Source organism: Mus pahari, chromosome 9 (genome assembly GCF_900095145.1).
Source record: "Mus pahari chromosome 9, PAHARI_EIJ_v1.1, whole genome shotgun sequence".
Lineage (NCBI taxonomy): Eukaryota > Metazoa > Chordata > Mammalia > Rodentia > Muridae > Mus > Mus pahari.
Genome location: NC_034598.1, coordinates 42,927,695 through 42,942,274, shown reverse-complemented (window position 1 = coordinate 42,942,274; position 14,580 = coordinate 42,927,695).

Below are 14,580 nucleotides of genomic sequence, written 5' to 3'. Positions count from 1 at the left end.
CTGACATTGTCTTGGAGACGTGGGTTTTGTTATAATGAAACTGATTTGATTAACCTAGTCTTCCTTTTTCTTCGGTTTTCAAAAAGTATTTGGTTTTATTTCCCATCGGTGGGTGTGCGTGTTGTGTGTGAGTGTGGGTCATGCGTGTGCCATGGAGATCAGAGGACAACTTTGGGGAATTGGTCTCTTCTTCTACCTTGTTGATTCTGGGCTTCTCCCATTGCTCTGCCTCCTACCCAGACTAACTGTGAGCATCCAGAGTGCCTGGATGACAGGCGTTGGCCACAGCATCTGGCTTGTTGACCCAGAAGTTAGGCTTGCTCAATAGACAACCCCACTCCCTCACCCAGTACATATTGAGCTGGTTAGAATGGAACCCAAGGCCTTGTGTATGCTAAGATGGTGCCTCACCAGTAAGCCACGCCCCCACTCCCCACACTAGTGAACTCAGGCCTGTGTTCTACCACTTCCAGCCTTCTTCCTTTATGTTTTTGTATTGTTTTAGGATTAATCCCATCTTGCTAAAATCACAAAATTATTCTTTTTCATTTTCTTTTGTCCTCTATGGGCAGATATGTGCACAGATGTGCGTGCACATGTGTGCCAATGCCAGAGGTTGACATCAGCTGTCTGTTAGCCAGGACAGTCTCATTTGTAAAACTCCTCCATTTTACTTGGACAGTGGCAATTCCTCAAACTAGCTTCTAGAACTATCATATCCTTTGCCCCACCCCAAACTTATAGCCTGACTACAGGGCATACTGTGGGCTGCTCATCAACCATGCCACATAGAAACTCTTTCCAAGAGTTAGATGTCTCAGCAGTTAGGAACACTGACTATTCTTCCAGAGGTCCTGAGTTCAATTCCCAGAAACCACACGGTGGTTCAACCACATGAAATCCGATGCCCTCTTCTGGTGTGTCTGAAGACAGCTACAATGTACTTATATACATAAAGTAAGTAAATAACTCTTTTCTCTTCTCTTCTTCTTCTTTTTTTTTTTTTTAAAAAGAAAACTCTCTTTCCTCTGAAACCGGTACTCTCCTCTGAGCCCCTACCATGCTGCTGATTGTCTGTGGTGTTAATGACTCTTTTAACAAATCTCTTACCCCAAATGGCAGTCTTGCCTCACTGCCCCCCTTCAGCCTCAAGCCTGGAAACTCTCACCCTCCACCTTACTTTTTTTGAGACAGGGTCTCTCACTAGCCCACAGTTTGCCAAGCAGGAGCTCAGTGGGGCCAGCAAGCACCAGGATCTGCCTGTCTCCCTCTCCTCAGGACTCTGCATTTTAAAAATCAAACTCTGGTCCTTGTGCTTGTAAAGTGGGCACTTCATAAATTGAGCCATCACCCCAGACTACCCCATATTTGGTTTGGGGCTTGATCTTAATGCTTCCAGTCAAGGTTCCTTCAGTGTGAATAAACCAGTTCTAAAGTTCCTCTGGTGAAAACTCAATTTTCATTTTTCTGAGAAAGCCTCTATTTCTCTCTGGTTTTAACCATGTGACATAACCATAGCCTGTTGTTACTTTGTTTTGATTTTTAAAGAATTATTGTACATTTATGAGTGCTTTGTCTGTGTGCATATATGTGCACTGTGTGTGTTCAGTGCCCACGGAGGCCAGAAAAGGGCATCAGATACCCTGAAACTGGAGTTGGCAAATGGTGTTAGCTGCCGCACTGCTACTGATCAAACCCAAGCTTTCTGCAAGAGCAGCCAGGGCTCTGAACTGCTGAACTCTGAAGCCCCTCTCTTGATCTTTAAGACATTCTCTGCCTTCTGCACTTCTGGCTAAGAAATCCAAAGAAAGTATTTCATTTCTCAGTTGGTGATCTGTCCTCAATTGCTGTTTGATTTTCTCCTAAGGATAGAACAGATTCTGCAAGTGGGTTTCTGGGGCTAACAGGAAGGGCCACCCTATTCTGGTGACTGAGACAGGACACCCAGCTGGTGGCTGAGCACATCTGTTTACTGTACTCTGAGGTGTAGGCTTGGGGCCTTGGCAGGCCCTCTTCTGGGCCATCTACTTGAGCTGATGCGAAGTCAGTGACAGACCTGTGGTTTCTGTGGTCATGATTCTTTTGCCTAATGTAAACTGAGGATCCTGTGTTGGGAAGCCTCAAGAGGCCCTTAAATTGTAGCAGTAGGGCCAGCAGGATGGCTCAGTGGGTAAAGGTGCTTGCAACCAAAACTAGTGACTTGAGTTTGATCCCTGGGACCCACGTGGTGGAAGGAAACAACCAATAATCTCTGACTAAACACACACACACACACACACACACACACACACACAGAGGCGCGCACACATGCACACACACACACACAGAGGCATGCACACATGCACACACATACACACACACACAGGCACGCACACATGCACGCATACACACACACAGAGGCACACACACACACAGGCATGCACACATGCATGCATACACACACACACATACACACATGCACACACACACACATTTCTTCCCCATAATAAATATATGTTAAATGTAACAAAAATATTAACATTGTTTATATGTTGTATAACAATGTATATAAAATATAAATAATGTTATATTTTAAATGTAACAAAAACATCTTTTTTTTTGGGGGGGGGGTTTCGAGACAGGGTTTCTCTGTATAGCCCTGGCTGTCCTGGAACTCACTTTGTAGACCACAGAAACATCTTTTAATGTTGATGCTGTCAGAGGCTACTTGAATGAGTAAGTCAGGCTTGGGGCTGGAGTCTATGTCCACTCTGGTATCAGGGGTCACGGCTATGCTGGTCTTCATGGGGTTTCATGGGACCAGTATGCCTACTAATGGAGGACTGAGGTTCCTGAGGAGAAGCCCCTGTCCACTGGGGATCAGCACTTGTTGCCTTTTTCCTGGTTAGTTTTTATTGGGAGGCGCTTAGTATAACCTAGGTTCACCTGGGAAGAGGGAACCTCAATCAAAGAACTGCTTTGATCAGGATGGCCTATGGTCATGTCTGGGAGAGATTGTCCAGACTGATGACTGGCATGAGCAGAGCCAACTCCAGGCAGGTGGGCCTGGCCTTTATAAGAAAGCTATGAGCCAGTTAGGAATCTGGTAAGTACTGTTCTTTTGGTTTCTGGTTCAGTCCCCGCCCTGAATTCCTTCAGTCATGGACCATGACCTGGAAGCGTAAGCCAAGTAGATCCCTTCTTCCTGCATCTAGTCAGAACAGAAGAGCAAAATGTAGCACTCATCTGCTTCGGGTAGGACAGCAAGCAGGATGCTCGATCCATGGCAGCCCTGAGTCAAGGCCACACTGTTGGGTCCCTGCTCACTTCCTCCCAACCACCATGCCAGGGGAGTATCCAATGTGCTGGTCATCCCCGGCAGTAGTCCATGTCCCCAGCAGACACGGAGGGGACACTAAGCTTTTCTTGGACAGCTCTGCTGCCCACAGAGCTCTCCTTTCTCATCTTCCTTCCTGTCTCTCTGCTTTCTAGTCTCTGACCAGCCACCTGAGCAAGGATGACACTGCCCAAGCCTTTCCCATGTGAATGCCGGTGCTCCTTCCAGAGAGGATTTCCAGTGATACTGAACCCCCTCCCAGGGTCACCCCTTAACTGAAATGCGGAGTGGTAAGTGTTTCCAGAGGAGCCATCTGAGCCAAACACCTGCTGTGATGGCTGTGGTTTAGGCGTAGGTCCTGGGTCTTCCTGGTTTTTGAATCCCTGTGCACCTGCACAATCAGGTGGGGCTCTGATTGAAGCTCTTAGAGACCCTCCCCCAAGGCTCACCTGGATCATGACTACCTGGGACCATTGTCACAAAAACAGGAAACATTTCATTATCCAAACCAAGTTGAGCTTCAGAGAACCTAGAGACCCAGGAGTCAGCCACAAGAAGTCCCACTTAAGGGGAGAGCAGAAATCAACATTGTTGTTTTGTTTTGTTTTAAAAATCAAATGTTCAATTTTTTCCAAATGAAGACTCAAGAGCCAGTTGCTGTGGTGAAAACCTGCTAGCTCAGAGAGGGAGAGAAAGTACCCAGCTGACTTTCCAACTCCACCAAAGTCCCAGAAGGAAAAACTACCTTCTCCTTCTCCACACTGTCTTAAACACCCTGCAGCTCAAAGACCCTCCTTTCTCTTTCCTGGGTTTTCCTATGTTCACACCCTGTCAGCTGGTTGCTTGCTTCGCCTCTTGATCCACAGTTGACTTTATTTAGCTCTTGTGTACAGAAAGCCCTTGGGTTAAAGGTGTATGCTAGGGCTGAGCCACACCACAACCAGAAATGGGTTTTTCCAGTTCACAGTCTCGGGGTTCACCTTGTGATCGAATATCCTGCCACACAATATCACTTATCATTCCTCAGCACCTGCCTTAGTATTTTATTTTATTCTATTTTTTTTTAATTTTATTTCACTTGTGTCCACAGCTCTGCTCCACGCCCAGCACAGGGGTTACAGAGGTGTATTACCGTTCCCCACCTTTGACAAGGAGTCTGAGGATCATACGCAGGTCTTCATGCCTGCATGGCAAGTGCTTTGTCACTGAGCTACCTCCCCACAGCCTCTCCATGTGCTTCCGTGAGTGACCAGCAGTAGGGGATTAATTAGTTCAGTCAGGACTTAAGGTTGAGATCTGGACTAGTTCCTGCTTTGTCAACTTGACACATGAGCTAGGGTCATCTGGGAAGAGGAAACCTGGATTGAGAAAATGTCTCCATCATAGGTTTATGGACAAGCCTATGGGCCATTTTATTGATTAATAATTGATGTTGGAGGGCCCATCCTGTCCTGGTGTGGACGGAGTTGGCCCTGGGCAGGTCCTGGGGGGGGGGTTGTTGTGTTTTTTGGTTTGGTTTGGTTTGGTTTTGGGGGGGGGTTGGTTTTGTTTTTGTTTGAAGCAAGCTGAGAAGGTCATAAGGACCAATCCCATCAGCAGTACTCCTCAGTTGCCTCTGCTGCAGTTTCTGACTTGAGTTGCTACCAACTTCCCTTGATGACAGACTGTGGTGGGGGTATAAGCCAAATACCCTCTCCCCTAGCTACTTTTAGTCCTGCTGTTTATCACACCAGTAGAAAGAAACTAATCCCAAATCCTTAGGCCCACAACCTCATCCCAGGCCCTGGGCCCTTCCTGACACTTGCCACCGGAGGTGCTTCTGTTGGCCTGGCCTGAGATGCCAACTAAGGACATGCTGTGCAGGGCCGGGGTAAATAGGACAGTTCTTCTTGGCAGCACACCATAGTCCTGCTGAGAGGCTGAGCATGTGTCCTGTGACCACCCCAGAGCCTCCCTGCCATCCTGCTGGAGCCTCTGTGGCCCACACAGGCCACTTAGCGAGTGCCCTCAGCTAATGGACATTTAAAAATGCATGCCATAGCTCCTGCCAGCTCCTAGGCTTTGAGGAAGATCGATCCCATGGTCTCCAACAAAAGCTCAGGGAGTGAGGCCTGGCCTGAATGAACCTTTGTCTCTGAAACCTGCCAGAGCTTCAACCCCGTTTATGAGCTCCCTGATACCCCTATCTATCTGGCTCAGGATCCCCGTATGTCCTTTCGGATCAAGGACAACCCTCGGCTGCTCCAAGAGTCCTGTAGCTAGCAGGTGGTTGCTCCAAATACAGGTCACACCCAGAATGCTCTGCTGCCTTGTTTACCTTCCAGCCTCCAGACGCTGCAGGCACCAGCAGATGGCTCCAGAGTGGATTGCGGTGGAAGGTTCAAGCAAAGCACACTTTCAATGTGGCACTGATTCTTTGGGCCTACCTCTTGCCCAATTGTCCCAGAGTCTTAGGCAACTCTGCTTCTGTGGGGAGGGTCTCTGAATGAAGGGAGTGGTGGGCGTGGCAAAGGACAGGAGTGCTGTCTCTCTATGAGGACTCATTTTTGCATATCTGGGACCCAGAAGTAGCACAAGGTTGTTACTGAGGTATTTGATAGGCTCATAGCAAAGCTCTGCTTTTGCACTGTTGGGATTAAATGAGCTCAGTAGTTGTGAGGCACTGAACGGGAAGGGCCCGGTACTCACACAGATCCACTGATGTCTAAGTGAATGATCTATAATCACTAAAATGCAAATAGTTTTTAGATCTCCTCTTTCCCCTTCTGGTTAACTTGTACCAGCCAGATGTTCACATGGGTTAAACCGGTTTTCTCCTGCATAGGCCAGCTGACTTTTGGGATGATATTTACATATGCAGAGATGACGTATGTTGCCCTGTTAAGAACTTGTGTAAATGCTTTCCCTGGAGAAAGACTGGCACCTCTTGACAGAGTTCCACAAGGTAATTTACAAGCAGCCAAAATTTATTTCTTGTGGTTCCAGGGGTTGGAAATTCTAATGCCAAAAATTTAGAAGATGGGAGGTCAAGAAAGGACAAGAGAGAAAACAAGAAAGATCAGATAGGAGACCCCATGCCTTCTCTAATCAACATCATCACGTCTATAAGCAGAGCCCTTGGGACATAAGTGGCCACTCAGGCCCCCCTAATACTCCACTAGGGATTAAATTCCAAAACATGGACTTTGGTGACACAGTCAAACTCCAGTGATAACCATGAGGGTTTTCTTCTCAAATCTGTTGATGGACAGAGTGACAGGAACAGCCTTTGGTGTGTTTGCAACACATGTCACTTTGTGACCTATGACCGGGAAGCTCTCCTCACTTAGGGCTGATGAACTGTATCCATTAAAAGTTTCGGCTGGTGAGGACCCTCTTCTTGTCTTCATTGGGTTTTGGCATCAATGTTTCAGTTCTGCAATAAGAGGCAGCTGTCTGTTCTCCTTCTTTTCCTGGGCTCAGGGGATTTGAGCCTGGTAGACTCCCTTGGGATGTTCTATGGTCAGGCGGTATTTTGTGCACCAGAGGGGGATTTGAAGGGAAAGGGCTCTTAAGCAACTTTCCCAATTTGTTTGTTGTAAAGGAGCCGGTTAGTTTTTCTACAGTGCTCCAAAGTAAGCTTTCTCTGGAAAATCCTGTTTCATCCTAATTTAAATGTAATGGTCGATTTGGCCATATCCCTTTCTTGTTTCAGCGTGGATGTCCCCCTTTTAAAGCTTCTTGCCCTTTGCTCATTCAGACATTTTCCAAGTAACAGATGAGCCTACCCCTTTCAGTTCTCAATATCTGCTGTGCTTATTATCTTTATCGATTCCTCCCTTCTTGTTGCATTTAAATAACGTCTCCCAACCTTTCGGGTCAGTGCTAGGTCCATTTCTTCTCATTCCTCCTTTAATAGAACAACATTTAGGTCACACTATTTCATGATGCCTGCTTCCAAGCCCCATCAGCAATGAGCTCGTCATCTGGATTTTACAAATAGTGTTACTGGGTTTATTTGTGTTATCGGGCTGGCCTTTGGTGGAGAGTTAAGGAAAAAATTCATAGCTTTCCAAGTAGCATGGTTTTTGTTTTTCTTTTTTTAGTTTTGTTTAGTTTCCTGATTATGTAAATTCTCCATTTTGGGCATTTCAGCATGCAGATGTTCTGAGTGTTTCTCTGCCACGAGGAGAGGAACCGCACCCCTGCTGCCAAGTTGCAATATTGTCCCTTACATCTGCTCTGTGGACAATGTACTTGGGTTAGGGACCTGCTCGCCTTCAGTTTCAGACTCATTAAGGGTGGGATTTCTACAAAGCAGGTGTGTGTGTGTGTGTGTGTGTGTGTGTGTGTGTGTGTACGCGTATGCAGAACCAGCCCCGAGAAACAGGCAAAATCTAGAGCTACATAGGGTTTGCTGACTCAAAAAGCCTACTTGGTATTTCGGGGACACCTCAGATGGGCATAGGGCAGGTGAACATTGCTAAACCTCAGAGGACACAGGCCAGTCGTGATATTTGTCACTTTGGTCTGGAGCTCCTGTCCTACAGGTGGGGAGGGGCAGCCAGCTGCTGGGGAGGAAAGAGGGTCTTTGCTCCATTCCCCGCCCCCCGCCAGGCAGAACAGTGAGGGGGGCCTGAGGCCAGAGGGCTGGCTAAGATGGTCACCAGCCCTCCAAGGGCCTATTTTCAAACTTACTTCCACAGTTAGGGAAAAGGTGTCAGAGATGCTGGGTTTTCTGAGGACAAGGAGTAAGGGCTGCTCAGGTTCAAGAGTTGAACAGTGGCAGCTTTCTGAGCCAGCCCCTCCCTGGAACAGTCGGTAGACTCTGAGCATCCAGGCAGTGGGGTAAGCCTGGGACTCCACCTCAGCTCTGGGGCTGGGCTGGATATCAGGGAGCAAAGTATCTCCATCATAGTTGAGTTTTGTGGGACCCTGGATGCATTGGGGCATCTGGGATATCCCAGGAGGAGGCGGGGGCGGGCAGTGGAGGACCAGGAGTCGTCCAGGGACTGTGGGTCTGTGTACTGGAGGTTATCCATGGGTGTGAGGTTTCAGGCAAAGGGGAAAGAGTGCAAGCAGGGAGCCAGAGGAGCCTCTGCTGCCTCTGCTGCCCCAGCTGGCTCCACCTCAGCCTCTGCCGGCTGCCTCAGTTGCTCCAAGAGGCTCCACCCATGGCCCTGCGCTAAGTCGGGCAGGGCTGAGCCAAGGAGAGAGGCCTACTAGCCAGTTAGGAGTGCGGAGCTTCTGGTGGTGTGTCAGGAGAGCAGACCTCTTCCCAAGCAGCAGGGTTACAGTTCTTAGGACAGAAGCTCTCTAATGACAGAGTAGTTCTCATGCCACTTTATTCCTTCTGGATAGGATTTTTTTTTTTTTTTTTAGATCTTTTCTTTATTTACATTTCAAATTTTATCCCCTTTCCTGGTTTCCCCTCTGAAAACACCCTATCCCAGCCTCCCTCCCCCTGCTCACTAACCCATCCACTCCTGCTTCCCTGTCCTGGCAGACCCCTGCACTGGGGCCCTTCACAAGACCAAGGGCCTCTCCTCTCACTGATGTCCCACAAAGCCATCCTCTGCTACATGTGCAGCTGGAGCCACGGGTCCCTCCATGTGTACTTTGGTTGGTGGTTTAGTCCTTGGGAGCTCTGGGGGTACTGGTTGGTTCATATTGTTGTTCCTCCTATGGGGCAGCAAACCCTGTCAGCTCCTTGGGTCCTTTCTCTAGCTCCTCCATTGGAAACCCTGTGCTCAGTCCAATGGATGGTTGTCAGCTTCCACTGCTGTATTTGTCAGGCACTGGCAGAGCCTCTCAGGAGATAGCTATATCAGGCTCCTGTCAGCAAGCACTTGCTGGCATCTACAATAGTGTCTGGGTTTGGTGACTGTATATGGGATGGATCCCTAGGTGGGACAGTCACTGGATGGCCTTTCCTTCAGTTTCTGCCCAAAACGTTGTCTATGTATCCCCTCCCATGGGCATTTTGATCCCCCTTCTAAGAAGGACCGAAGTATCCACACTTTCCTTCTTCTTGAGCTTCATGTGGTCTGTGAATTGTATCTTGGGTATTTCCAAACTTCTGGGCTAATATCCACTTATCAGTGAGTGCATACCATGTGTGTTCTTTTGTTCCATCCATTTGCCTAAGAACTTCATGAATTCATCGTTTTTCATAGCTGAGTAGTACTCCATTGTGTAAATGTACCACATTTTCTGCATCTGGATAGGATCCTTATATATAGTTTTGGGGTGGGTCAGAGTCTGACAGCAGGTACTTCCCATTGGCTTGGTCTGAAATCTTGGGGATACCTTATCTGAATGTAGAAGGGCTTGGGGTGCTGCTCCTACATGACTGATGGCCCCAGACCTCTCTCTGGGGGTGGGGGGCTATAGCTACGTGACAGGAGCCAGGGGCCCAGGAGCGTGGCAAAATGCCTACTGTTCCTTGCAAGGTTATCCCCTTGCAGGGTCACCTGTGGGGTCACCGGGGTTTTAAGCCTAAGCTCTACTGGGGACCAGGCTGCCAATCACAGCCCACCCACCGTTCCACATGGTGGCATCCCCTTGAAGCTAAATATGGTCTCATTGAGCTAAGGGTTTATACAGTGCGTTTCTTCCAGGTGGTTCTAAGGGTCTGGATTTCTCTGGAGAAGGTTCTCAGCTTGGAACAGGAGATTGGAGTCTGTAGTAGTCTTGGAGGCAGAACTCTAGCTGAACACCCTTTCTGTCATAATAACTACATTCATGCAGGAATAACTGTGGAAGCCCAGTCAGCTGACATCCCTGGTTCAGTATTTCCCAGCCTTTCCCATCACCACCCTCTGCTGTGTCACCCCAGCTGGAGAGATGCTAGGAGCTGGTGTGAGAGGCATTGGCCTTGCTCCCATGGCTGAGTTGGCTTTGGCCTCCAAGGCAGCTGGTGACTCCTGGAGCAAGGTGAAGCTCAGGTGAGGACTTCAGCCCAGTGGTGGCTCCCAGTCTGAGGTTCGTGGGCTCAGGCAAGGAGAATAAACTTGGCATGGTGAGACACAGTGAGGAGCCAAGAAAAAAAAAAAAACAGCTGAGCTAAAAATAAGGGCATCGAACAGTGTTGGGAACTGTGGTCTCTGGGGCCCTGCTCGATCTCTTTATTGATACCTATTTAAGTGACGTGGAAAGGCAGGCTATGCCTGCACAAGCAGATTCAGAGAGCCTCTTCTGGCAAACACAGAGGACAGAGGCAGCAAAGATGAGACCCTGAAGAAGAGGTCTGAGAATGGGGGTGTGGGGTAGGGATACCCACTGGGATGGTTTGAATATGCTTGGCCCAGGGAGTGGCACTATTAGTGGGTGTGGCCTTGTTGGAAGGACTGTGTCATTGTGGGGGAGGGCAATGAGACCCTCCTCCTAACCAAGTAAGAGCCAGTCTTGTCCTAGTGATCTTCAGATGAAGATGTAGAACTCTCAGCTCCTCCTGCACCATGCCTGCCCAGACGCTGCCATGCTTCTACCATGTTGATAATGGACTGACCCTCTGAACCTGTAAGCCAGGCCCAAACATATGTTGTCCTTATAAGAAGAGTTTGCCTTGATCATGGTGTCTCTTTACAGCAGTAAAACCCTAACTAGACACCTGCCAAGGTCACGGCTGCCTCGGGGAGTGGCTGTCACAGCTTCTCAGAGCATCTGTTTTGCAGTCACTCTGGGACATATGCTGTCACATGCTTACCACCTTGACTCTGATCCCGATCTGGACTTAGTTTAATTTAGCAGGAAAATAATGTTTACATGCCATTTACTTATCTGCATATAATTGTTATGGCTTTCCTTCCCAGTGGACTATCTGATCTCCTGAGGAAAACCATTTAGGGGAGCATTAGTTAAATGGCAGCAGTAAAATGCACTCCAGGGGATGTCAGAATCAGATGTCTAGTCTGCCTGTGCAGATGCTCCCCAGATGCCTGGAGAACACATGAGGGCCAGTAGGGGAGAGACAGAATCGGGAAGCCATGCCTGAAACACCCCACGTGTGACCTGAAATTCACATGATACCATTTTCAAGTTGGGTGTCTTCTTAAAATACCAAACTGGGCATGGTGGTGCATACATTTAGTCCCGGCACTCCAGAGGCAGAGGAAGGCAGATCCCTGGGAGTTCAAGACCAGCCTGGTCTACATAGTAAGTTCCAGGACAGCCAGGGCTACATAGAGAAACTCTGCCTCAAAAAAAGCAGATAGATAGATAGATAGATAGATAGATAGATAGATAGATAGATAGATGATAGATAGATAGATAGATGATAGATGGACAGACAGAGAGACAGACACACTAAGCTGAGTTTTGAGATAATACAGATAGGCATGCAGTTTCAGAGAGAGGAATAGGCTCTCTATCCATGGTGGGGCAATGAAGAAGGTCTAGCCATACCTTAACCAAACTGTAGCACAACGTTCCAACCAAGTGTCAGCTATCCACAACTGTGGCGAATACCTCGGAAGAGCTACCTAAAGGATGAGAGGCTTATTTTGGCTCTGAGTTTCACGGGCTTCAGTTCAGCATCGGTGGGCTCCATGTTCTGTGGCTTTGCATTGGTGTGAGGTTGGATGAACATCACTCAGAAGGCGTCTGTTGTGGAAGGTGACTGACCTCGTGGTGGCCAGATACACACATATACACAGACACACACATACACATACACACACATACACACTGGGTGCACACACACACAAAGACAGACAGAGGCACAAAGAGAGAGGCAGACAGACAGACAAACTTCAGCCCCTGCCCCTTAATAGTGGTCTCTTCTAGTTGTCAACTTGACCCAACCTCATCGAGAGATCATCCAGGTCAAGCTGGCCTGTGAGCACGCATGCGTGTGGTTGTCCTGACTGCATTCACTGAGGTGGGAAAGCCCAGCCCCAAAGAGGGCAGCTTCATTCCCGGGTTTGGAGCCCTGCCTTGTGTGAGCATAGAGAAAGCTAGCTGAGCAGTAGCTCTGGCGCGCCTTCTGCTCCTGACTCTGGATGTGACATTACTAACTGTTCATGTTCCTGTCACCGTGACTCGCCTGCTTGATGGAACGCGGTCTAGAATTATGAGTTGAAGCAAACCTCTAAGTTGCTTTTTATTCCAGCAACAGAAAGAAAACTAGGTCACGGGGCATAGGTCACAGGCCATAGGGCATGGGTGACGGGGCATGCCCTAATTACTCCACCTAGGCCCTACCTGCCAACAGTGCCTTCACTGAGGAAGCCATGGATGTGTTGTAAGACCAAAGCTCCCACCATCCAATCACCTCTCTGTGGCGCCACCAACTGGACGCCAAGCCTTCAGCACATGGGCTTTGTGGGGGACACTTCACATCCAAACCATAATACCAGGTACCAACATTAATATAATCCTGACACAGACCATTCCTCTCCACGGGGATCCCACATCTTTTCATAGCCTCCCCACTTCTTGTACCCCCACATTCCCTGGAAACTATTGATCTCCCTGTCTCTCTGGTTTTATTTTTCCCACCAATGTTTCATGATTGAAACTGCACATACACCTTTGGCTAGGAGTTTCTTAGTGTTCTCTCCAGAGACACACCCAGATTGCTGCGGGCAGCAGGGTTCATCCCTCTTCTTTGCTGTAGTATTCTAAGGTACAGCCCCACCACAGTGTGCCCATTCACTGAAGGACATCTATGCTATATCCAATTTGGGGTCCCTATGGATAAACTTGCTAGGAGCTTTGCTGACTTACTGTTCTTTTTGACCCCACACTTTGATGGGGGCAAGCAAAGCATTTCCTTCCTTAAGGCATATATATAATGCCCAAATGTATAACTTAGCATACCATGGGATGCCAGGAAAGATCATTTAAGTTGGGAGCCCATCAGCTTTCCAAAACAACCAATCAGAACAGTGTGCTGTCTCATGAAAAAAGGATCTGGAAAAAAACCCACAGGTATTGATCAATGGGAGTAGCGTCATTTTCCAGTAGTGAAAGGGATCACTGGGCCCGTTTTTGTGCCAAGCCCAAGTATTTTCTAAGTTCCCATGGGAACAGGAAGGCCCCAATAGATGTGGTCAGAGGAGAACGGACCGGCAGTCTACTCTGGTCTGGTGGAGCCTGAGGCCAGTGCCCGCATCTTCGTGTAAGCAACCGGGGTGCTTCCTTGAGGTACCTGAACCCTACTGTCTGTCTGACAGACAAAGGGCATGGGGAGCAAGCTGTGGAGCCTACCCCTTCATTTCCTGGCGCCTTTAATCTTGTCTTAATTTTAGCTACTTAAATGAATGTGATATGGCATGGAGAGAGAGAGAGAGAGAGAACTGAACCCAGGGCCTTGTGCATACTGCGGAGGCCTGCTCCTGCAGCATAGCTCCAGCCATTTTGTTCCATGTTCGCTAGTCATTTCATATTGTTAATGACACAGAAACACAGCTTGACTCAGAGCAGGGTCAAGTTGAACACATGGCCTGTTATGTTCTGAGGTTTGTTAATCCTAAGAAATCCCATAATCATAAGTTCCACTTAGGACCAATCAGAAGAAAGGTCAGTTAGAACTGCTCTGTCTGGCCAGCCAAAATAGCTTGAGTCAGAGCCAACCACGGGACAATGCTTTCTGCACCTGCACACGAGATCATTGTGGGTTTTGCCTTTCTAAACTGGCCCTGGGAAAGATCCGTGGTCACAGTCAGCTCCCGAGTTGGGTCTGTGGCCCTGATCAATGAGTCCTGGGGTGAATGCTCAATCAATTGTCTCTGTCTATCTGAGATCAGTGTATATGTGGTTTGTGGGGTGACTCCTGAACACCAACACAGGTATTCTACTACCCAGCTACACCCTTAGCCCCTCACAGACATTGGGTTTCACTTTCCTTGTATAACGGATGCTATGAAGTTTAAATTTTGATTGCCAACCTGTCAGATTAAGAACGATCTAGGGGTTTCCTGTTCCCCCAGCAGACTCAGTTACAGCCTGCCTTCCCCTTCTCTACACCTCTTGTGGATCCCACAGACCATTCCCTCCTGACCTCCCTTCCCCAACTTGTTGATGTGACCCAGCCTCCAGCTCAGGCAGACAGTCCAGTGCTATCAGAAGGCTGGTTCATGCCTAGTCTAGTCACCAGAAAGGCATCCTCCTGCAGCAGATGGGACTGGGTGCAAAGACCCACAGTCAGACAATATTTGGAGAGTATAAATGTTGTGTGTAGGAGGGGGCTGGAGAGATGGCTCAGCGGTTAAGAGCACTGACTGCTCTTCCAAAGGTCCTGAGTTCAAATCCCAGCAACCACATGGTGGCTCACAACCATC